The 22,663-nt window shown below is 42.9% G+C and overlaps 19 non-coding genes across 19 annotated transcripts; all 19 read left to right on the top strand.

The window, feature by feature from the left end:
• Window positions 1–466: 466 nt before the first annotated feature.
• On the top strand, window positions 467–539 carry TRNAV-AAC (transfer RNA valine (anticodon AAC)). The gene has a single exon. It is a non-coding gene; the product is annotated as a tRNA-Val (tRNA).
• An 86-nt stretch (window positions 540–625) lies between these two features.
• On the top strand, window positions 626–698 carry TRNAV-CAC (transfer RNA valine (anticodon CAC)). The gene has a single exon. It is a non-coding gene; the product is annotated as a tRNA-Val (tRNA).
• Window positions 699–795: 97 nt separating this feature from the next.
• TRNAV-UAC (transfer RNA valine (anticodon UAC)) lies at window positions 796–868 on the top strand. Its single transcript has one exon. It is a non-coding gene; the product is annotated as a tRNA-Val (tRNA).
• A 769-nt stretch (window positions 869–1,637) lies between these two features.
• TRNAV-AAC (transfer RNA valine (anticodon AAC)) lies at window positions 1,638–1,710 on the top strand. The gene has a single exon. It is a non-coding gene; the product is annotated as a tRNA-Val (tRNA).
• An 86-nt stretch (window positions 1,711–1,796) lies between these two features.
• TRNAV-CAC (transfer RNA valine (anticodon CAC)) lies at window positions 1,797–1,869 on the top strand. Its single transcript has one exon. It is a non-coding gene; the product is annotated as a tRNA-Val (tRNA).
• Window positions 1,870–1,966: 97 nt separating this feature from the next.
• Window positions 1,967–2,039, top strand: TRNAA-UGC (transfer RNA alanine (anticodon UGC)). Its single transcript has one exon. It is a non-coding gene; the product is annotated as a tRNA-Ala (tRNA).
• An 11,239-nt stretch (window positions 2,040–13,278) lies between these two features.
• On the top strand, window positions 13,279–13,351 carry TRNAV-AAC (transfer RNA valine (anticodon AAC)). The gene has a single exon. It is a non-coding gene; the product is annotated as a tRNA-Val (tRNA).
• An 86-nt stretch (window positions 13,352–13,437) lies between these two features.
• TRNAV-CAC (transfer RNA valine (anticodon CAC)) lies at window positions 13,438–13,510 on the top strand. Its single transcript has one exon. It is a non-coding gene; the product is annotated as a tRNA-Val (tRNA).
• A 757-nt stretch (window positions 13,511–14,267) lies between these two features.
• On the top strand, window positions 14,268–14,340 carry TRNAV-UAC (transfer RNA valine (anticodon UAC)). Its single transcript has one exon. It is a non-coding gene; the product is annotated as a tRNA-Val (tRNA).
• A 768-nt stretch (window positions 14,341–15,108) lies between these two features.
• Window positions 15,109–15,181, top strand: TRNAV-AAC (transfer RNA valine (anticodon AAC)). Its single transcript has one exon. It is a non-coding gene; the product is annotated as a tRNA-Val (tRNA).
• Window positions 15,182–15,267: 86 nt separating this feature from the next.
• On the top strand, window positions 15,268–15,340 carry TRNAV-CAC (transfer RNA valine (anticodon CAC)). The gene has a single exon. It is a non-coding gene; the product is annotated as a tRNA-Val (tRNA).
• Window positions 15,341–15,437: 97 nt separating this feature from the next.
• Window positions 15,438–15,510, top strand: TRNAV-UAC (transfer RNA valine (anticodon UAC)). Its single transcript has one exon. It is a non-coding gene; the product is annotated as a tRNA-Val (tRNA).
• A 768-nt stretch (window positions 15,511–16,278) lies between these two features.
• Window positions 16,279–16,351, top strand: TRNAV-AAC (transfer RNA valine (anticodon AAC)). The gene has a single exon. It is a non-coding gene; the product is annotated as a tRNA-Val (tRNA).
• A 256-nt stretch (window positions 16,352–16,607) lies between these two features.
• Window positions 16,608–16,680, top strand: TRNAV-UAC (transfer RNA valine (anticodon UAC)). The gene has a single exon. It is a non-coding gene; the product is annotated as a tRNA-Val (tRNA).
• A 927-nt stretch (window positions 16,681–17,607) lies between these two features.
• Window positions 17,608–17,680, top strand: TRNAV-CAC (transfer RNA valine (anticodon CAC)). Its single transcript has one exon. It is a non-coding gene; the product is annotated as a tRNA-Val (tRNA).
• A 97-nt stretch (window positions 17,681–17,777) lies between these two features.
• Window positions 17,778–17,850, top strand: TRNAV-UAC (transfer RNA valine (anticodon UAC)). Its single transcript has one exon. It is a non-coding gene; the product is annotated as a tRNA-Val (tRNA).
• A 1,097-nt stretch (window positions 17,851–18,947) lies between these two features.
• On the top strand, window positions 18,948–19,020 carry TRNAV-CAC (transfer RNA valine (anticodon CAC)). Its single transcript has one exon. It is a non-coding gene; the product is annotated as a tRNA-Val (tRNA).
• Window positions 19,021–19,954: 934 nt separating this feature from the next.
• On the top strand, window positions 19,955–20,027 carry TRNAV-AAC (transfer RNA valine (anticodon AAC)). The gene has a single exon. It is a non-coding gene; the product is annotated as a tRNA-Val (tRNA).
• A 2,263-nt stretch (window positions 20,028–22,290) lies between these two features.
• TRNAV-AAC (transfer RNA valine (anticodon AAC)) lies at window positions 22,291–22,363 on the top strand. The gene has a single exon. It is a non-coding gene; the product is annotated as a tRNA-Val (tRNA).
• The last annotated feature ends 300 nt before the right edge of the window (window positions 22,364–22,663 follow it).

Genomic DNA, 22,663 nt, shown 5'->3' with positions numbered 1-22,663 from the left:
TTTTTGACAGTGTCTAAGTGTTCCTAATTCAAGTAACACCTGATAGGATCAAGGTGCGAAAGCAGGCATCTAGGTGCTTTTTCTTTTTGGCTTTTGGACAAAGGCATGAGAATGTTTTGTGGAGCATGGTTTTGTTTCCCTGTTTGTTCTTTTTCTCCAATAGCCTGACAAATGAAAGGTTCCTGTGTTGCAAAATGCACTTTGTCCTGTCTTCAGACATAGAGGAAGACCTCTTGACTTTGGCTGGCTGTTTTTTTCTTTTTCAAGTTCATTTCAGCATGTTTAAACATGTTTAGCTTTGCATGGAGTTTCTGAAGTGTAGTGGTTGTCACGTTCACCTCAAAAGCGAACGGTCCCCAGTTCGAAACTCGATAGAAGCATGACATTAGGCGTTGATATTAAAGCTTTTGACGTTGAGTCTTTGTTCTCGATGGCTCGTCATGACCACAGTAACCATCCGCAGCCGGTTTCTGTAGTATAGTGGTTATCACGTTCGCCTAACACGCGAAAGGTCCCCAGTTCAAAACTGGGCAGAAACACGCTGTTACCTTTTGGTATCCAAGCTTTTGACTTTCAGTTCTTGATCTCGATTGCTTGTTGTCACCACAGTAAACGCTTGCTTCCGGTTTCTGTAGTGTAGCGGTTATCACGTTCACCTCACACGCGAAAGGTCCCCAGTTCGAAACTGGGCAGAAACACTGCTTTTTCTCTTGGAAAACTATCTTTTTGACTTTCAGTGCTTGTTCTTTATTGCTTGCCATGACCACAGCATTTTTTGTTTGTTTGAATAGGTTGGTTTCTGTAGTGTAGCGGTTATCACGTTCGCTTTACACGCGAAAGGTCCTCAGATCGAAACTGTGCAGAAACACAGCGTTCCTCTCGCAAACTAGCGCTTTTGACAATGAGTGCTTGATCTTTAATGCTTGCCATGACCACAGTAAACGCTCTTGTCTGGTTACTGTAGTGTAGTGATTGTCCTGTTTGCCATCCTCCTGAAAGTTCCCTGTTTTGATCCCGGGCAGAAACATGTGGCTTTTCTTTATTTTGATCACAAACGTATATTGTTGGCTTAATTAGCCTTATTTAGCATATTCTATTGCTGGTTTAATGAGCATTACTTTTACCAATGTGATTATTTCTACCTGTTTTTGCTTTTGGCAAGCATGTGTGTTTTTGACAGTGTCTAAGTGTTCCTAATTCAAGTAACACCTGATAGGATCAAGGTGCGAAAGCAGGCATCTAGGTGCTTTTTCTTTTTGGCTTTTGGACAAAGGCATGAGAATGTTTTGTGGAGCATGGTTTTGTTTCCCTGTTTGTTCTTTTTCTCCAATAGCCTGAAAAATGAAAGGTTCCTGTGTTGCAAAATGCACTTTGTCCTGTCTTCAGACATAGAGGAAGAACTCTTGACTTTGGCTGGATGTTTTTTTTCTTTTTCAAGTTCATTTCAGCATGTTTAAACATCTTTATCTTTGCATGGAGTTTCTGAAGTGTAGTGGTTGTCACGTTCATCTCACAAGCGAACGGTCCCCAGTTCGAAACTAGATAGAAGCATGACATTAGGCGTTGATATTAATGCGTTTGACGTTGAGTCTTTGTTCTCGATGACTCGTCATGACCACAGTAACCTTCCGCAGCCGGTTTCTGTAGTGTAGTGGTTATCACGTTCGCCTAACACGCGAAAGGTCCCCAGTTCGAAACTGGGCAGAAACACGCTGTTACCCTTTGGTATCCAAGCTTTTGACTTTCAGTTCTTGATCTTGATTGCTTGTTGTCACCACAGTAAGCGTTTGCATCCGGTTTCTGTAGTGTAGCGGTTATCACGTTCGCCTCACACGCGAAAGGTCCCCAGTTCGAAACTGGGCCGAAACACAACTGTTTCTCTTGGTAAACGATCTTTTTGACTTTCAGTGCTTGTTCTTTATTGCTTGCCATGACCACAGCATTTTTTGTTTGTTCGAATGGGTTGGTTTCTGTAGTGTAGAGGTTATCACGTTCGCTTTGCATGCGAAAGGTCCTCAGTTCGAAACTGGGCAGAAACACAGTGATTTTCTTGCAAACTAGCACTTTTGACAATGAGTGCTTGATCTTTAATGCTTGACATAACCACAGTAAACGCTCTTGTCTGGTTACTGTAGTGTAGTGATTGTCCTGTTTGCCATCCTCCTGAAAGTTCCCTGTTTTGATCCCGGGCAGAAACATGTGGCTTTTCTTTATTTTGATCACAAACGTATATTGTTGGCTTAATTAGCCTTAGTTAGCATATTCTATTGCTGGTTTAATGAGCATTACTTTTACCAATGTGATTATTTCTACCCGTTTTTGCTTTTGGCAAGCATGTGTGTTTTTGACAGTGCCTAAGTGTTCCTAATTCAAGTAACACCTGATAGGATCAAGGTGCGAAAGCAGGCATCTAGGTGCTTATTCTTTTTGGCTTTTGGACAAAGGCATGAGAATGTTTTGTGGAGCATGGTTTTGTTTCCCTGTTTGTTCTTTTTCTCCAATAGCCTGACAAATGAAAGGTTCCTGTGTTGCAAAATGCACTTTGTCCTGTCTTCAGACATAGAGGAAGACCTCTTGACTTTGGCTGGATGTTTTTTTCTTTTTCAAGTTCATTTCAGCATGTTTAAACATCTTTAGGTTTGCATGGAGTTTCTGAAGTTTAGTGGTTGTCACGTTCACCTCACATGCGAACGGTCCCCAGTTCGAAACTGGATAGAAGCATGACATTAGGCGTTGATATTAAAGCTTTTGACGTTGAGTCTTTGTTCTCGATGGCTCGTCATGACCACAGTAACCTTCCGCAGCCGGTTTCTGTAGTGTAGTGGTTATCATGTTCGCCTAACACACGAAAGGTCCCCAGTTTGAAACTGGGCAGAAACACAGCTTTTTCTCTTGGAAAACGATCTTTTTGACTTTCAGTGCTTGTTCTTTATTGCTTGCCATGACCACAGCATTTTTAGTTTATTTGAATCGGCTGGTTTCTGTAGTGTAGCGGTTATCACGTTCGCTTTACACGTGAAAGGTCCTCAGTTCGAAACTGGATAGAAGCATGACATTAGGCGTTGATATTAAAGCTTTTGACATTGAGTCTTTGTTCTCGATGGCTCGTCATGACCACAGTAACCTTCGGCAGCCGGTTTCTGTAGTGTAGTGGTTATCACGTTCGCCTAAGGCCTCTTTCACACATCAGGTTTTCGCCGTCAGGCGCGATCCGGCGCTTTTGACAGAAACCGGATCTGGCGAAATGCTATGCCGGATCTGGTTTCCCCCAATTGACTTGCATTTGCGCCGGATGGCCATGCGTTTCATCCGGTTTTCGCCGGATCCGGCAATGTGTCGCGATCCGGCGTCTGGAAAAAACGGCTACTGTAACGTTTTTTGTCTCCGGCGAAAAAGCCGGACATGCCGGATCCGGCGCGTCCAGCTTTTTCACACAATGAAAGCCTATGAGCGCCGCAATGCGCCGGATCAGGCGGCCGGATCCGTTTTTTTGGTCTGAGCATGCTCAGTAGCTCTGCCCACAGGAGATATATAAAAGCAAGACAATGGGACCCTCAGCCACACCCAACCCAAGCCAAGAACCAGGAGCAGGAGAAGGCAGCAAACATCTGCAGCAGCAGCACCATCAGCACCACCACAAATGGAGCAGCAAATGGAACATGCTGAGGAGGGGAGTCCAGCAGCAGATAAGAGATGGTAATTATCAAATCCCCCATTCCTCCAAACTAGGGCCATGGAATATCAAGATATTCATTGGCCCTTTGTTTCTCTTTATTCAACAGCCGCCAAAGAGATGCAGCAGCAGCAGCAGAAATGGCATCACTGGCAGCAGCAACAGCAGCAGCAATACCCACAGCCATGGAGTCTGGCCATCAACAGGACAGCACATCTTCTTCTGGGAGCCCTCCCTCGCATCGTCAGCATTTGACGGTAAGTTTTTATTTCCAAAATCCATCATCTCTGTAATATATGTCTATTCATTGCCTTTTATTTCAAAACAGGAATCACAAGATGAAGAGGAGCTCCCAGAAGAAGAAGGAAGGGGTGGACAGACACTTGGAGTGGGCTCACAATTGGTAAGTTTTTTGCATCAAACGCAGAAACACAACATCACACTACACACAACACATAGAAAACAACGTTCTGCAGACCACACACAGCAAACAAATGCCTACATCCAAATACATAACATTTTTTGTTTTTTTCTCTAGTCTTCCCAATCTGGTCCTCGGCCAAGAGGTCCTCGCAGTGCCTCCCAGGGTCGTCGGCGACAGCAACGCGGCGATCACCATCGTGTAAGTATAAATATTTTTGCTTTGTTTTTTTGCACTTTTTATTTCATTTCTTTTGTGGAGGCTAATTATGTTATTTTTGTCTTTTTCTTTAACAGCCTTCACAGCGTGCTCCCGACTCTGACGGTGAGGATGGAGGGATTGATGTGGACCGCCTCATCGATCTCGTCAGAGAAAGGGAGCCGCTCTGGAATATGGCTGACCACCGCCACGCTGACCTGATCGTTAACCGACGACTCTGGGAGGAAATCTGTTCGCTCCTTGTGGGCCGCTGGGAGGACCTCGATGTTCGGGCCCAGATTAAAGAGCGTAAGTATATACAGTACCGATTGCTTGATGTAAACCAGTGTTTCCCGAACTCCAGTCCTCGTGGTCCCCACGGATCATGTGTTCAGGATTTCTATTTACTATGGAAATCCTGAAAACATGACCCCTGGGGACCATGAGGACTGGAGTTTGTGAAACACTGATGTTGTATACTAACCACTCCTTTCTCGTTTCAGGGAACAGAATTGTGAATCGGTGGCGGTCTGTGAGGGATCGTTTCAAGAAGGAGTTCAATAAAGAGATGCGGGCCCCGAGTGGATCTGGAGGACGCAGGAGCAAGTACAAGTACGCACAAGCCCTGTCGTTCCTCCGGGAAACAATGCTCACCAGAAGGTAAATATTACACACCACATGTGAAAAAAAATGTTAGATGTAACTTTTTTTTTCAGCCAGGGCCATACCATGTCAGTATTTTAATTGTTTTTTTCTCTTTATTCCACAGCACGGTGAGCAGCACTCGGGAGCCTGCACGATTGGACCCTTCTGAGGCGATCCCTGAGGAGACCGGCACCGAGGGACACTTCGACCGCCCCGGTACATCTGCACCTTCCCAGCCTTCCCACACATTCGACCCATCTGTCCCATCCACCAGCACAGGAGCATCGTGGCCGCCTACATTACATGAAGCTGCTGGTGAGGAGATCGCTTTCCCTTTACCCCACCCTTCTGCCCCTGCCACCTCTACTACACCTGCGGGTACTGGGCGGCAGCGGCAGAGGGGTCAGGAAAAGAGTTATGCGCAAGAGTTCTTGCATCTGAATGCATCTTTCCAGAACTGTCTAAAAGTCTTGTCAGAGCAAATCTCCGCAGGCTTTCAGCAGATCAACTCTAACACAGGAAAAGAAATATGATGTCATTGGAATCACTGAAACTTGGTGGGACAATACACATGATTGGAATACAAGACTAGAAGGATACAACTTATTTGCAAGAAACAGACTTGATAAACGAGGAGGGGGTGTCGCATTGTATGTTAGAAACGCGTATATCTGCACAGAGATTGAAGCTTCAGAGACTGGGAGTTCTGTGGAAACTGTTTGGGTAAGAATACAAGGACAGAACAATGGAAAGGACACCATTGTAGGCATTTACTACAGGCCGCCTGTGCAAGCTGAAGATATGGATGAACTCTTTATGCATCAAATGGCCAAGTTCTCCAAAAAATATGACATAGTTGTCATGGGAGATTTCAACTATCCAGACATTTGTTGGGAATCTCTCTCAGGCAAAACTAACAGGTCAAGGAAATTCTTATCCTCTCTTGCTGACAACTTTATCTTCCAAAAGGTAAGGGAGAAAACAAGGGGAACTGCTACCTTGGATCTAATCCTTATAAACAGGGAGGAAATGGTTGAGGAGGTAAAAGTGGCTGGGACCCTAGGAGGTAGCGACCATGCTATTTTAGAATTTTGGATAACTAGAGGCGGAAGACCTGTGAAGACTCAGACATCAAGGTTAGATTTCAGAAAGGCAGATTTTAAGGGATTCAGAAAGAGAATTGGAGGGATCCAATGGCTGGATACCCTTAAAGACAAAAATGTCCAGGAAGGATGGAAAATCTTGAAAAATGAAATTCTCAAAGCACAGTTGTTAACAATTCCGAAAAGAGGGAAGAATAGGAAGCAGTTAAGGAAACCAGGATGGATGAACACAGAACTTAAGCACATGCTAAAAAGGAAGAAAAAAATGTTTATAAAATGGAAAGAGGGAGGCATATCTAAAGAAGAATATAATGCTGTCTGCAGAACCTGCAGGGCACAAATCAGATTATCTAAAGCTGAAAATGAATTGAGGCTTGCAAGAGATGTCAAAAGCAATAATAAAGGATTTTGGGGATATGTCAAAAGTAAAAGAAAAGTCAAAGATGCTATAGGATTTTTACAGGATGAAAATGATGAAATGGTAAGACAGGATGTTGAGAAGGCTGAACTTTTAAATTCCTATTTTGCATCTGTTTTCTCTCAGAAAGGAAATGTAACATCAACTGTTATTCACTGTCCTATTAAGGGAATAGAAGAATCCAGGATATCTATAAACAGAAAGATAGTGAGGAAACACTTAGCTAGCCTAAATGAATTCAAGTCTCCAGGTCCAGATGAATTACACCCCAGAGTACTGAAGGAGATAGCAGAAGAAATTTTTGAACCCCTCTCTATAATCTTTGAAAATTCTTGGAGAACAGGAGAAGTGCCAGAAGACTGGAGAAGAGCAAATGTTGTTCCTATCTTCAAAAAGGGGAAGAAGGTGGACCCAGGTAACTATAGGCCGGTGAGTCTGACTTCTATACCAGGAAAGATCTTTGAACAAATTATTAAACAACATGTATGTCAATACCTGGATAAGAATGAAGTGATTAAACAGAGTCAGCATGGGTTTGTAACTAATAAGTCATGTCAGACTAACTTAATTTCCTTCTATGACGGTATCACTGATTGGGTGGATCAAGGAAATGCTGTAGATATAGTATATCTTGACTTCAGCAAAGCATTTGACAAAGTCTCTCATACAATCCTTATTGAAAAAATGATTAAGTATGGAATGGACAAGGCAACTGTTAGGTGGATTCATAACTGGCTTAGTGATCGGACCCAAAGAGTGGTCGTAAATGGCTGCACATCCAGTTGGAAGAATGTCTCAAGTGGGGTACCACAGGGCTCTGTCCTGGGCCCTGTATTGTTCAACATCTTTATCAACGATTTAGATGAAGGAATTGAGGGTAAACTGATTAAATTTGCTGATGACACAAAGCTAGGAGGGATAGCTAATACTAGAGAAGAGAGAGAGAGGATTCAAAAAGATTTAAATAAACTGGAGAAGTGGGCAGCAACTAACAGAATGGTTTTTAACAGGGAGAAATGCAAAGTACTACATCTGGGCAATAAAAATGGAAAAAACATATATAGAATGGGAGGAATAGGGCTAAGTGACAGCACATGTGAAAAAGACTTGGGTATACTAATAGATTACAGACTGAATATGAGTCAACAGTGTGATGCAGCAGCAAAAAAGGCAAATGCAATTCTAGGATGTATTAACAGAAGCATACAGTCTAGATCACGTGAAGTCATTATTTCCCTCTACTCCTCTTTGGTCAGACCTCATCTGGAATATTGTGTCCAGTTTTGGGCACCACATTTTAAAAAAGACATCAACAAACTGGAGCAAGTTCAGAAAAGAGCGACCAGAATGGTGACCGGTCTGCAAACCCTGTCTTATGAGGAAAGGTTGCAGGATTTGGGAATGTTTAGTTTGCAAAAGAGAAGACTGAGAGGAGATTAATAGCTGTCTACAAATATCTAAAGGGCTGTCACATTGTAGAAGGATCAACTTTATTCTCATTTGCACAAGGAAAGACTAGAAGCAATGGGATGAAACTGAATGGGAGGAGACACAGATTAGATATTAGAAAAAACTTTTTGACAGTAAGAGTGATCAATGAGTGGAACAGGCTGCCACGAGAAGTGGTGAGTTCTCCTTCAATGGAAGTCTTCAAACAGAGGCTGGACAGACATCTGACTGGGATGATTTAGCGAATCCTGCTTTGAGCAGGGGGTTGGACCAGATGGCCCAGGAGGTCCCTTCCAACTCTACGATTCTATGATTCTATGATTCTATGATCATTTGCATTACATTTTGCATTACCTCAGCAGTAAAGTGTGTACCTCTGTCTGATTCAATTGTTTCAGGGACACCGAATCGTGGTACTAGTTCCATCACCAGTTTCTTTGCAGTGGCTCGAGCTGTAGCCGTTTTCACCGGGTAGGCCTCTGGCCATCCAGAGAAGAGATCTACACATACTAGGATATTTGCATACACTCCTACCTTGGTAGCTGTATGTCGTCAATCTGCCGTCTCTGAAACGGGTAGAGAGGCCTAGGTGTCGCTTTCTTAGGGACTTTTACTGTTTTACCTGGGTTGTGCTGTGCACAGATGAGGCATGATTGTACAAGTTTCGCGGCTGCGCAACTGAAGCCAGGAGCGATCCAGAAGGCATCTACCATGGCACACATGTGACTTTTTGAGGTGTGATTGGGGCCATGTGCTGCTTGCGCCATGATTGGGAACAGGGACTTTGGTGGGCACATTTTATCCTTATTCTCCCATACTCCATTTGAGTTCAGCTCAGCTCCCAGTCTCCCCCGGTGTACCTTCTCTGTTTGGGCAGCCTTTTGCTGGAGGGATTTCAGGACATCTAGACCCAATGTGGCTGGAATACGCTGACTCCCCGCCACCGTCCACTGCTCTCTCTAGGCCGCCTTGTGCTATTTTAGCAGCCTCGTTCGCCCTTCTATTGCCCTCTACCTCCACGGAGTCACCTTTGTGTGTGCTTTTACCTTGACAATGCCAACCTGGACTGGTAACATCAATGCCTCCATCAATTGTTTCACCAGCTCTGCATTTTTAATGGGCTTCGAATCTGTGAAAATATTAGCGACTTTACCTGCAGCGGCTCTACACGCCTCAGTGAGTGCCTTCAACTCTGCCTCCTGCGCCGACATGTGAGGAGAGAGTGGCTCCGCTCGGATTACCTCATGTGAGGATACTACTGCATATCCAGTGTAGAATCGTCCATCCTGGTGGTATCTGGGGCCATCTACAAAAAAGAAACTCAAAGTCTGCATTAGGAACAGGTTTTTCATGAATGTGTGCAAACCCAACTGTCTCCTGACTCATCAGTTCTATGCAGACATGTTCATGCGTCATGTCAAAGTATCCTTCCTCACTTGCCAATACGGTCACCAATTCCCCCTTTTCTGAATCCACAGGCAGGAGGGTGGCTGGATTCAGAACGTTACATCTTGTGAGGAGTGACATACTCAGGAATTAGTAGAGCACACTCAAGTCGGAGCTGTCTGGCCATAGACAGATGTTTTGGTTGAACTTGTAGGAGTATGGCATGGATGTCATGTGGGGAATAGATTGTCAAAAGAAACGTCAGTGTCATCTCACATGCCTTCCCTATTACGTCTCCACTTTTTTCCTTGTGCTCCAGCATACATGACAGGTCGTTTTATTGTCCTTGTTTGCTCAATTTCTTTAGCTACCTTAAGGAGGTCTTTCAGATCTACATATCTCCATTCAGGTCTGGCTGTCTGTACTGCGTCTCGTAAGTCTTTGTTCATACCGTTAATGAATGCATTCACCAGTATTCTAACATCAAGTGGGTTTATGCAAATGTACCCCATGTCTGCCCATTTCAGCTGTAACCGTCCAAAGTACATCTCTACTCTCTCTCATCTTTGCTGTGTCACATTAGTCAGGAGTACAGACTGCTCTGATTGTTCCACTGCAGCCCATTGTCTTAGTGACTCACAGTACGTCTCCCCAGATCGTGCAGATTTATCATCCATGCCCCAAGCCTGATTCTTTGTCACATCTGTGTGTCTTAATTATATGATCTAGTGCGTCACCTGCCTTTAAACTCACCAACCTCTCTAGGTCTGCCCAGGTACACTTATATGTTTGCTGTACTTCCTTTATGTGTCTGTAAAACGGGAATGGTTGGTCTTCAGGGGCAGGCAGCTGCTTCAGCAAAGCTAGCTGGTCAGAGGGGCTCCAGGGATAATACACCTGTATCTTTCTTATTCTAGTCACACTTCTAGGTCCTGATGGGGTTGGTCGTCTGATGTCTACTGTCAGCTTACTCCTCAAGGGCCAATGTCCCCACTACCCACTATCCACACTATTATGTCAGCTTCTTATAATCTTGTCTGGATAGGATTTAGTGCAATTCTCTTAGGTCAGTAGCACAGGTCACACAAGTAGCTATTCAGTCTGGATTTGTCTGAGTCTGACCACAGTGTTTACAAGTCCATCTGTTTTGTCTGGGTCTCTGATTACACTTTGTCAATCAAACATTCATAATACACCTTCCACACTGCTGCACATTCTCAAGCATCATTTATTCACTTGCTATTTTCTTCCCTTGTCTGTGCCTTTTTGTACATCCAAACATTCACACTCTGGTATTTTTGCCTTTTTCAATATTTGTCCCACTTGTTTTACTGCTTCCTTCCTTCTCTGTCTCTTGTAATTTGACACAATTTGCTATACAAATCAATCACACAACTAGAAGCAGGTTCAAACACATTAATTACCAAGCAATCACTTACAATGACCAAACAATCACTTACAATTCCCTTCTAAATTAGGCACCATATCTTACTTTTAACTTCCAATCTTCAATTAAGTACTGTTGCTTTAAAATGCACAAATCTTTCAGCGCGTACCTTACGGATAGAATTACAGAGAATTTTGAGCACAGCTCACACTCAGCAGAGATAAGAGCGAAGGGAGAAGAAAAACTGCGCAGCGCCATCCTTCACCCCTCCCATCAGAATGCAGCGTCGTCCTTCACAGAATTCTGTAGTTCTTTAGACTTATCAAAATCAATTTCTACAAAGAAACTCAAAATCACGGGATTTCACTGTAAGGGCAGATAACTGTATAATGAGATTAACCATGCCTTGCCCTTTTTCTGGCCAAATGCATTCAGGAAACTTTACAATGTAATGCCACATATAACACGAACTATATCATTACTCAATTCATTCAGTCTCAGATGTAGATTTGAATTATCTATAACGCATCTGTCCGGGATTCCACCACAACTAGAAAGGTCACAAATCTCTTGACACAAAAATGATGTGTGATGATTCATTCATACGTGCTCATTCACTGATTTTTTTTTATTTATTTTTTTTTTTTTACTCAATTACTCATCTCTCATCTTATTCAGAGGTTCTCATAGACATATATACAAGGATTCACACAGCCTGCCTATCTTGCACTTTGGATTTGATTAATACTTTTTCCAGGTTCTTTGCTGCACTACTTCCATATCTATCCTCAATTATATCACATAACCGATTTCCTTCTTCAGGTGTCTTTCCCTGACTGTTCCCCATTTTATCTTTTATTCTTATCCTGTTTCTCTTGTTGTCTTCCTGTTAGTCCCCTGCCTTAGGTGGTGTATTGGGTAAGCTCAAGACTAGGCTCTACTATACCTCGTTACCTTCTTCCTAAGGTGCTAACAGGCTAAATGGAGTGTCTGTTCCTCGGTGTACTACGTGTTTTGTGTACTTATATGCTATGTAGCATCCGAACAGAAATACTCCCACAACACACAGGATTGTAAACAAAGTGTCCATCTATCGGGGTTCTTCAGTCATATCCTGTCACAGGCTCATTTCGTGGTCCTGTGCTCATTCTATCACACTCTTATCTGTCACAAGGTTTATTCGTAAAGGGTGTTGATTTAAGCTTAGGCGGTGACCTCCCCGAAAGGACGCTGTCACATGACCCAGTTAGGCAATATCACCACTCTTTGAACGAATACCTACTGTGCAGCTTATTTGTCTACTTTTCACAGTCCTTCAAATCAAGGCAGTCACTCAACAACCTCCTCTATTTCTAGTGCGGAATCGTCTATTGTGAAAAACTTGTCCGTCCGGGCTGCGCAGTATGAACTGTTCACCCAGCCTTATATTCCGTAATGTCAGACCTCTCCCATTTTGATTTGCATCAGCTCTTTTTCTAAAAATAGCTGTGCACAGACAGAACCTACAGTAACCTCTCATTCGAGCAGAAATTACATATGCGTGTCACACCCGATTTCCTCAGAGTTCTTATATGGACCTGATTTTACGGCCCCCTCCTCTACTAGATTCCCCTTTATACGGACCTTAGTTATAATGATAGATTATAAAGAGCAGAGAAGAGAAAAATTGATCTCTTACCTGGCCAGGTGTTTAGGTCTGCTGTTCACAATTTCATCAGTAACTGGAGTGGTCTGTAGATCGGGTAGTCTTGGAGAGGTGCCTATATCAGGTCCCTGTTTCGGGCGCCAGGAAACTGTCGGGATACCTCAGATTACTCTTTCATCTGAAGGACCGATGTTCTTAGGTGTGAAGCACCATATGTCTCTAATCAATTGCTCCGTCGAGAAGTATAACACAGACACGGGCTGTATAATACCAATCGGGATGCCTGCCAAGACGCCTCTGGCTTATCAGTTAGGCTTCCGTCTTTTATAGTAAAGAATTTAAACATTTACAGACATGCGCAGTACAAATGATTTCACAACTTGTTTTCTACAAAGAAAGTCACTTAGGCAAAAAAGCAGAGGTATTTGACCTTGGTTCACAAGGGAGATGTCTGAGACATCTCCTCAAAGAACAGATAAGGTTTTAAACAAGAGAATGCAACATAGACAGAACTCAATTTAACTCCTTCAGTTCCTATCAGTGCGAAAGCAGGCATCCAGGTGCTTTTTCTTTTTGGCTTTTGGACAAAGGCATGAGAATGTTTTGTGGAGCATGGTTTTGTTTCCCTGTTTGTTCTTTTTCTCCAATAGCCTGACAAATGAAAGGTTCCTGTGTTGCAAAATGCACTTTGTCCTGTCTTCAGACATAGAGGAAGACCTCTTGACTTTGGCTGGCTGTTTTTTTCTTTTTCAAGTTCATTTCAGCATGTTTAAACATCTTTAGCTTTGCATGGAGTTTCTGAAGTGTAGTGGTTGTCACGTTCACCTCCCACGCGAACGGTCCCCAGTTCGAAACTGGATAGAAGCATGACATTAGGCATTGATGTTAAAGCTTTTGACGTTGAGTCTTTGTTCTCGATGGCTCGTCATGACCACAGTAACCTTCCGCAGCCGGTTTCTGTAGTGTAGTGGTTATCACGTTCGCCTAACACGCGAAAGGTCACCAGTTCGAAACTGGGCAGAAACACGCTGTTACCATTTGGTATCCAAGCTTTTGACTTTCAGTTCTTGATCTCGATTGCTTGTTGTCACCACAGTAAGCGCTTGCATCCGGTTTCTGTAGTGTAGCGGTTATCACGTTCGCCTCACACGCGAAAGGTCCCCAGTTCGAAACTGGGCTGAAACACAGCTTTTTTTCTCTTGGAAAACGATCTTTTTGACTTTCAGTGCTTGTTCTTTATTGCTTGCCATGAACACAGCATTTTTTGTTTGTTTGAATCGGTTGGTTTCTGTAGTGTAGCAGTTATCACGTTCACTTTACACGCGAAAGGTCCTCAGTTCGAAACTGGGCAGAAACAAAACTTTTTCTCTTGGAAAACGATCTTTTTGACTTTCAGTGCTTGTTCTTTATTCCTTGCCATGACCACAGCATTTTTTGTTTGTTTGAATCGGTTGGTTTCTGTAGTGTAGCGTTTATCACGTTCGCTTTGCACGCGAAAGGTCCTCGGTTCGAAACTGGATAGAAGCATGACATTAGGCGTTGATATTAAAGCTTTTGATGTTGAGTCTTTGTTCTCGATGGCTCATCATGACCACAGTAACCTTCCTCAGCCGGTTTCTGTAGTGTAGTGGTTATCACGTTCGCCTAACACGAGAAAGGTCCCCAGTTCGAAACTGGGCAGAAACACGCTGTTACCCTTTGGTATCCAAGCTTTTGACTTTCAGTTCTTGATCTCGATTGCTTGTTGTCACCACAGTAAGTGCTTGCATCCGGTTTCTGTAGTGTAGCGGTTATCACATTCGCCTCACACGCGAAAGGTCGCCAGTTCGAAACTGGGCAGAAACACAGCTTTTTCTCTTGGAAAACGATCTTTTTGACTTTCAGTGCTTGTTCTTTATTGCTTGCCATGACCACAGCATTTTTTGTGCGTTTGAATCGGTTGGTTTCTGTAGTGTAGCGGTTATCACGTTCGCTTTACACGCGAAAGGTCCTCAGTTCGAAACTTGGCAGAAACACAGCGCTCCTCTTGCAAACTAGCGCTTTTGACAATGAGTGCTTGATCTTTAATGCTTGCCATGACCACAGTAAACGCTCTTGTCTGGTTACTGTAGTGTAGTGATTGTCCTGTTTGCCATCCTCCTGAAAGTTCCCTGTTTTGATCCCGGGCAGAAACATGTGGCTTTTCTTTATTTTGATCACAAACGTATATTGTTGGCTTAATTAGCCTTAGTTAGCATATTCTATTGCTGGTTTAATGAGCATTACTTTTACCAATGTGATTATTTCTACCCGTTTTTGCTTTTGGCAAGCATGTGTGTTTTTGACAGTGTCTAAGTGTTCCTAATTCAAGTAACACCTGATAGGATCAAGGTGCGAAAGCAGGCATCTAGGTTCTTTTTCTTTTTGGCTTTTGGACAAAGGCATGAGAATGTTTTGTGGAGCATGGTTTTGTTTCCCTATTTGTTCTTTTTCTCCAATAGCCTGACAAATGAAAGGTTCCTGTGTTGCAAAATGCACTTTGTCCTGTCTTCAGACATAGAGAAAGACCTCTTGACTTTGGCTGGCTGTTTTTTTCTTTTTCAAGTTCATTTCAGCATGTTTAAACATCTTTAGCTTTGCATGGAGTTTCTGAAGTGTAGTGGTTGTCACGTTCACCTCACATGCGAACGGTCACCAGTTCGAAACTGGATAGAAGCATGACATTAGGCGTTGATATTAAAGCTTTTGACGTTGAGTCTTTGTTCTCGATGGCTCGTCATGACCACAGTAACCTTCCGCAGCCGATTTCTGTAGTGTAGTGGTTATCACGTTCGCCTAACACGCGAAAGGTCCCCAGTTCGAAACTGGGCAGAAACACGCTGTTACCCTTTGGAATCCAAGCTTTTGACTTTCAGTTTTTGATCTCGATTGCTTGTTGTCACCACAGTAAGCACTTGCATCCGGTTTCTGTAGTGTAGAGGTTATCACGTTCGCCTCACACGTGAAAGGTCCCCAGTTCGAAACTGGGCAGAAACACAGCTTTTTCTCTTGGAAAATGATGTTTTTGACTTTCAGTGCTTGTTCTTTATTGCTTGCCATGACCACTGCATTTTTTTTTTGTTTGAATTGGTTGGTTTCTGTAGTGTAGCGGTTATCACGTTCGCTTTACACGCAAAAGGTCCCCAGTTCGAAACTGGGCAGAAACACAGCGTTCCTCTCGCAAACTAGCGCTTTTGACAATGAGTGCTTGATCTTTAATGCTTGCCATGACCACAGTAAACGCTCTTGTCTGGTTACTGTAGTGTAGTGATTGTCCTGTTTGCCATCCTCCTGAAAGTTCCCTGTTTTGATCCCGGGCAGAAACATGTGGCTTTTCTTTATTTTGATCACAAACGTATATTGTTGGCTTAATTAGCCTTAGTTAGCATATTCTATTGCTGGTTTAATGAGCATTACTTTTACCAATGTGATTATTTCTACCCGTTTTTGCTTTTGGCAAGCATGTGTGTTTTTGACAGTGTCTAAGTGTTCCTAATTCAAGTAACACCTGATAGGATCAAGGTGCGAAAGCAGGCATCTAGGTGCTTTTTCTTTTTGGCTTTTGGACAAAGGCATGAGAATGTTTTGTGGAGCATGGTTTTGTTTCCCTGTTTGTTCTCTTTCTCCAATAGCCTGAAAAATGAAAGGTTCCTGTGTTGCAAAATGCACTTTGTCCTGTCTTCAGACATAGAGGAAGACCTCTTGACTTTGGCTGGCTGTTTTTTTCTTTTTCAAGTTCATTTCAGCATGTTTAAACATCTTTAGCTTTGCATGGAGTTTCTGAAGTGTAGTGGGTGTCACGTTCACCTCACATGCGAACGGTCCCCAGTTCGAAACTGGATAGAAGCATGACATTAGGCGTTGATATTAAAGCTTTTGACGTTGAGTCTTTGTTCTCGATGGCTCGTCATGACCACAGTAACCTTCCGCAGCCGGTTTCTGTAGTGTAGTGGTTATCACGTTCGCCTAACAGGCGAAAGGTCCCCAGTTCGAAACTGGGCAGAAACACGCTGTTACCTTTTGGTATCCAAGCTTTTGACTTTCAGTTCTTGATCTCGATTGCTTGTTGTCACCACAGTAAACGCTTGCATCCGGTTTCTGTAGTGTAGAGGTTATCACGTTTGCCTCACAAGTGAAAGGTTCCCCGTTCGAAACTGGGCAGAAACACTGCTTTTTCTCTTGGAAAATGATCTTTTTGACTTTCAGTGCTTGTTCTTTATTGCTTGCCATGACCACAGCATTTTTTTTATGTTTGAATTGGTTGGTTTCTGTAGTGTAGCGGTTATCACATTTGCTTTACACGCGAAAGGTCCTCAGTTCGAAACTGGGCAGAAACACAGCGTTCCTCTTGCAAACTATCGCTTTTGACAATGAGTGCTTGATCTTTAATGCTTGCCATGACCACAGTAAACGCTCTTGTCTGGTTACTCTAGTGTAGTGATTGTCCTGTTTGCCATCCTCCTGAAAGTTCCCTGTTTTGATCCCGGGCAGAAACATGTGGCTTTTCTTTATTTTGATCACAAACGTATATTGTTGGCTTAATTAGCCTTAGTTAGCATACTCTATTGCTGGTTTAATGAGCATTACTTTTACCAATGTGATTACTTCTACCCGTTTTTGCTTTTGGCAAGCATGTGTGTTTTTGACAGTGTCTAAGTGTTCCTAATTCAAGTAACACCTGATAGGATCAAGGTGCGAAAGCAGGCATCTAGGTGCTTTTTCTTTTTGGCTTTTGGACAAAGGCATGAGAATGTTTTGTGGAGCATGGTTTTGTTTCCCTGTTTGTTCTTTTTCTCCAATAGCCTGACAAATGAAAGGTTCCTGTGTTTCAAAATGCACTTGGTCCTGACTTCAGACATAGAGGAAGACCTCTTGACTTTGGCTGGCTGTTTTTTTCTTTTTCAAGTTCATTTCAGCATGTTTAAACATATTTAGGTTTGCATGGAGTTTCTGAAGTGTAGTGGTTGTCACGTTCACCTCACACGCGAACGGTCCCCAGTTCTAAACTGGATAGAAGCATGACATTAGGCGTTGATATTAAAGCTTTTGATGTTGAGTCTTTGTTCTCTATGGCTCGTCATGACCACAGTAACCTTCCGCAGCCGATTTCTGTAGTGTAGTGCTTATCACGTTCGCCTAACACGCGAAAAGTCCCCAGTTCGAAACTGGGCAGAAACACGCTGTTACCCTTTGGTATCCAAGCTTTTGACTTTCAGTTCTTGATCTCGATTGCTTGTTGTCACCACAGTAAACACTTGCATCCGGTTTCTGTAGTGTAGCGGTTATCACGTTCGCCTCACACGCGAAAGGTCCCCAGTTCGAAACTGGGCAGAAACACAGCTTTTTCTCTTGGAAAACGATCTTTTTGACTTTCAGTGCTTGTTCTTTATTGCTTGCCATGACCACAGCATTTTTTGTTTGTTTGAATCGGTTGGTTTCTGTAGTGTAGCGGTTATCACTTTCGCTTTACACGCGAAAGGTCCTCAGTTCGAAACTGGGCAGAAACACAGCTTTTTCTCTTGGAAAACGATCTTTTTGACTTTCAGTGCTTGTTCTTTATTGCTTGCCATGACCACAGTATTTTTTGTCTGTTTGAATCGGTTGGTTTCTGTAGTGTAGTAGTTATCACGTTCGCTTTACACGCGAAAGGTCCTCAGTTAGAAACTGGGCGGAAACACAGCGTTCCTCTTGCAAACTAGCGCTTTTGACAATGAGTGCTTGATCTTTAATGCTTGCCATGACCACAGTAAACGCTCTTGTCTGGTTACTGTCGTGTAGTGATTGTCCTGTTTGCCATCCTCCTGAAAGTTCCCTGTTTTGATCCCAGGCAGAAACATGTGTCTTTTCTTTATTTTGATCACAAACGTATATTGTTGGCTTAATTAGCCTTAGTTAGCATATTCTATTGCTGGTTTAATGAGCATTACTTTTACCAATGTGATTATTTCTACCCGTTTTTGCTTTTGGCAAGCATGTGTGTTTTTGACAGTGTCTAAGTGTTCCTAATTCAAGTAACACCTGATAGGATCAAGGTGCGAAAGCAGGCATCTAGGTGCTTTTTCTTTTTGGCTTTTGGACAAAGGCATGAGAATGTTTTGTGGAGCATGGTTTTGTTTCCCTGTTTGTTCTTTTTCTCCAATAGCCTGACAAATGAAAGGTTCCTGTGTTGCAAAATGCACTTTGTCCTGTCTTCAGACATAGAGGAAGACCTCTTGACTTTGGCTGGCTGTTTTTTTCTTTTTCAAGTTCATTTCAGCATGTTTAAACATCTTTAGCTTTGCATGGAGTTTCTGAAGTGTAGTGGTTGTCACGTTCACCTCACACGCGAACGGTCCCCAGTTCGAAACTGGATAGAAGCATGACATTAGGCGTTGATATTAAAGCTTTTGACGTTGAGTCTTTGATCTCGATGGCTCGTCATGACCACAGTAACCTTCCGCAGCCGGTTTCTGTAGTGTAGTGGTTATCACGTTCGCCTAACACGAGAAAGGTCCCCAGTTCGAAACTGGGCAGAAACACGCTGTTACCCTTTGGTATCCAAGCTTTTGACTTTCAGTTCTTGATCTCGATTGCTTGTTGTCACCACAGTAAGCGCTTGCTTCAGGTTTCTGTAGTGTAGCGGTTATCACGTTCGCCTCACACGCGAAAGGTCCCCAGATCGAAACTGGGCAGAAACACAGCTTTTTCTCTTGGAAAACGATCTTTTTGACTTTCAGTGCTTGTTCATTATTGCTTGCCATGACCACAGAATTTTTTGTTTGTTTGAATTGGTTGGTTTCTGTAGTGTAGCGGTGATGTTCGCTTTATACGCGAAAGGTCCTCAGTTCGAAACTGGGCAGAAACACAGCGTTTCTCTTGCAAACTAGCGCTTTTGACAATGAGTGCTTCATCTTTAATTCTTGCCATGACCACAGTAAACGCTCTTGTCTGGTTACTGTAGTGTAGTGATTGTCCTGTTTGCCATCCTCCTGAAAGTTCCCTGTTTTGATCCCGGGCAGAAACATGTGGCTTTTCTTTATTTTGATCACAAATGTATATTGTTGGCTTAATTAGCCTTAGTTACCATATTCTATTGCTGGTTTAATGAGCATTACTTTTACCAATGTGATTATTTCTACCCGTTTTTGCTTTTGGCAAGCATGTGTGTTTTTGACAGTGTCTAAGTGTTCCTAATTCGAGTAACACCTGATAGGATCAAGGTGCGAAAGCAGGCATCTAGGTGCTTTTTCTTTTTGGCTTTTGGACAAAGGCATGAGAATGTTTTGTGGAGCATGGTTTTGTTTCCCTGTTTGTTCTTTTTTCCAATAGCCTGACAAATGAAAGGTTCCTGTGTTGCAAAATGCACTTTGTCCTGTCTTCAGACATAGAGGAAGACCTCTTGACTTTGGCTGGATGTTTTTTTCTTTTTCAAGTTCATTTCAGCATGTTTAAACATCTTTAGCTTTGCATGGAGTTTCTGAAGAGTAGTGGTTGTCACGTTCACCTCACACGCGAACGGTCCCCAGTTCGAAACTGGATAGAAGCATGACATTAGGCGTTGATATTAAAGCTTTTGACGTTGAGTCTTTGTTCTCGATGGCTCATCATGACCACAGTAACCTTCCGAAGCCGGTTTCTGTAGTGTAGTGGTTATCACGTTCGCCTAACACGCGAACGGTCCCCAGTTCGAAACTGGGCAGAAACACGATGTTACCCTTTGGTATCCAAGCTTTTGATTTTCAGCTCTTGATCTCGATTGCTTGTTGTCACCACAGTAAGCACTTGCATCTGCTTTCTGTAGTGTAGCGGTTATCGCGTTCGCCTCATACGTGACGGGTCCCCAGTTCGAAACTGGGCAGAAACACAGCTTTTCTCTTGGAAAACGATCTTTTTGACTTTCAGTGCTTGTTCTTTATTGCTTGCAATGACCACAGCATTTTTTGTTTTTTTTAAATCGGTTCGTTTCTGTAGTGTAGCGGTGATGTTCGCTTTACACGCGAAAGGTCCTTAGTTCGAAGCTGGGCAGAAACACAGCGTTTCTCTTGCAAACTAGCGCTTTTGACAATGAGTTCTTGATCTTTAATGCTTGCCATGACCACAGTAAACGCTCTTGTCTGGTTACTGTAGTGTAGTGATTGTCCTGTTTGCCATCCTCCTGAAAGTTCCCTGTTTTGATCCCGGGCAGAAACATGTGGCTTTTCTTTATTTTGATCACAAATGTATATTGTTGGCTTAATTAGCCTTAGTTAGCATATTCTATTGCTGGTTTAATGAGCATTACTTTTACCAATGTGATTATTTCTACCCGTTTTTGCTTTTGGCAAGCATGTGTGTTTTTGACAGTGTCTAAGTGTTCCTAATTCAAGTAACACCTGATAGGATCAAGGTGCGAAAGCAGGCATCTAGGTGCTCTTTTTTTTTGGCTTTTGGACAAAGGCATGAGAATGTTTTGTGGAGCATGGTTTTGTTTCCCTGTTTGTTCTTTTTTCCAATAGCCTGACAAATGAAAGGTTCCTGTGTTGCAAAATGCACTTTGTCCTGTCTTCAGACATAGAGGAATACCTCTTGACTTTGGCTGGATGTTTTTTTCTTTTTCAAGTTCATTTCAGCATGTTTAAACATCTTTATCTTTGCATGGAGTTTCTGAAGTGTAGTGGTTGTCACGTTCACCTCACACGCCAACGGTCCCCAGTTCGAAACTGGATAGAAGCATGACATTAGGCGTTGATATTAAAGCTTTTGACGTTGAGTCTTTGTTCTCGATGGCTCGTCATGACCACAGTAACCTTCCGCAGCCAGTTTCTGTAGAGTAGTGGTTAAGACGTTTGCCTAACACGCGAAAGGTCCCCAGTTTGAAACTGGGCAGAAACACGATGTTACCCTTTGGTATCCAAGCTTTTCACTTTCAGTTCTTGATCTCGATTGCTTGTTGTCACCACAGTAAGCACTTGCATCTGGTTTCTGTAGTGTAGCGGTTTTCACATTCGCCTCACGTGTGACAGGTCCCCAGTTCGAAACTGGGCAGAAACACAGCTTTTTCTCTTGGAAAATGATCTTTTTGACTTTCAGTGCTTGTTCTTTATTGCTTGCCATGACCACAGCATTTTTTTTTTTTTTTGAATCGCTTGGTTTCTGTAGTGTAGCGGTTATCACGTTTTCTTTACTCGCGAAAGGTCCTCAGTTCGAAACTGGGCAGAAACACAGCGTTTCTCTTGCAAACTAGCGCTTTTGACAATGAGTGCTTGATCTTTAATGCTTGCCATGACCACAGTAAACGCTCTTGTCTGGTTACTGTAGTGTATTGATTGTCCTGTTTGCCATCCTCCTGAAAGTTCCCTGTTTTGATCCCGGGCAGAAACATGTGGCTTGTCTTTATTTTGATCACAAATGTATATTGTTGGCTTAATTAGCATTAGTTAGCATATTCTATTGCTGGTTTAATGAGCATTACTTTTACCAATGTGATTATTTCTACCCGTTTTTGCTTTTGGCAAGCATGTGTGTTTTTGACAGTGTCTAAGTGTTCCTAATTCAAGTAAAACCTGATAGGATCAAGGTCCGAAAGCAGGCATCTAGGTGCTTTTTCTTTTTGGCTTTTGGACAAAGGCATGAGAATGTTTTGTGGAGCATGGTTTTGTTTCCCTGTTTGTTCTTTTTTCCAATAGCCTGACAAATGAAAGGTTCCTGTGTTGCAAAATGCACTTTGTCCTGTCTTCAGACATAGAGGAAGACCTCTTGACTTTGGCTGGATGTTTTTTTCTTTTTCAAGTTCATTTCAGCATGTTTAAGCATCTTTAGCTTTGCATAGAGTTTCTGAAGTGTAGTGGTTGTCACGTTCACCTCACACGCGAACGGTCCCCAGTTCGAAACTGGATAGAAGCATGACATTAGGCGTTGATACTAAAGCTTTTGACGTTGAGTCTTTGTTCTCGATGGCTCGTCATGACCACAGTAACCTTCCGCAGCCGGTTTCTGTAGTGTAGTGGTTATCACGTTCGCCTAACACGCGAAAGGTCCCCAGTTCGAAACTGGGCAGAAACAAGATGTTACCCTTTGGTATCCAAGCTTTTGACTTTCAGTTCTTGATCTCGATTGCTGGTTGTCACCACAGTAAGCACTTGCATCTGGTTTCTGTAGTGTAGCGGTTATCACGTTCGCCTGACAGGTCCCCAGTTCGAAACTGGGCAGAAACACAGCTTTTTCTCTTGGAAAACGATCTTTTTGACTTTCAGTGCTTGTTCTTTATTGCTTGCCATGACCACAGCATTTTTTGTTTGTTTGAATCGGTTGGTTTCTGTAGTGTAGCGGTTATCACGTTCGCTTTACACGCGAAAGGTCCTC

Source organism: Dendrobates tinctorius, unplaced genomic scaffold, assembly GCF_039654945.1.
Source record: "Dendrobates tinctorius isolate UK_male_01 unplaced genomic scaffold, ASM3965494v1 ptg000421c, whole genome shotgun sequence".
Classification (NCBI taxonomy): domain Eukaryota; kingdom Metazoa; phylum Chordata; class Amphibia; order Anura; family Dendrobatidae; genus Dendrobates; species Dendrobates tinctorius.
This window is presented reverse-complemented; position numbering and strand designations above follow the sequence as displayed.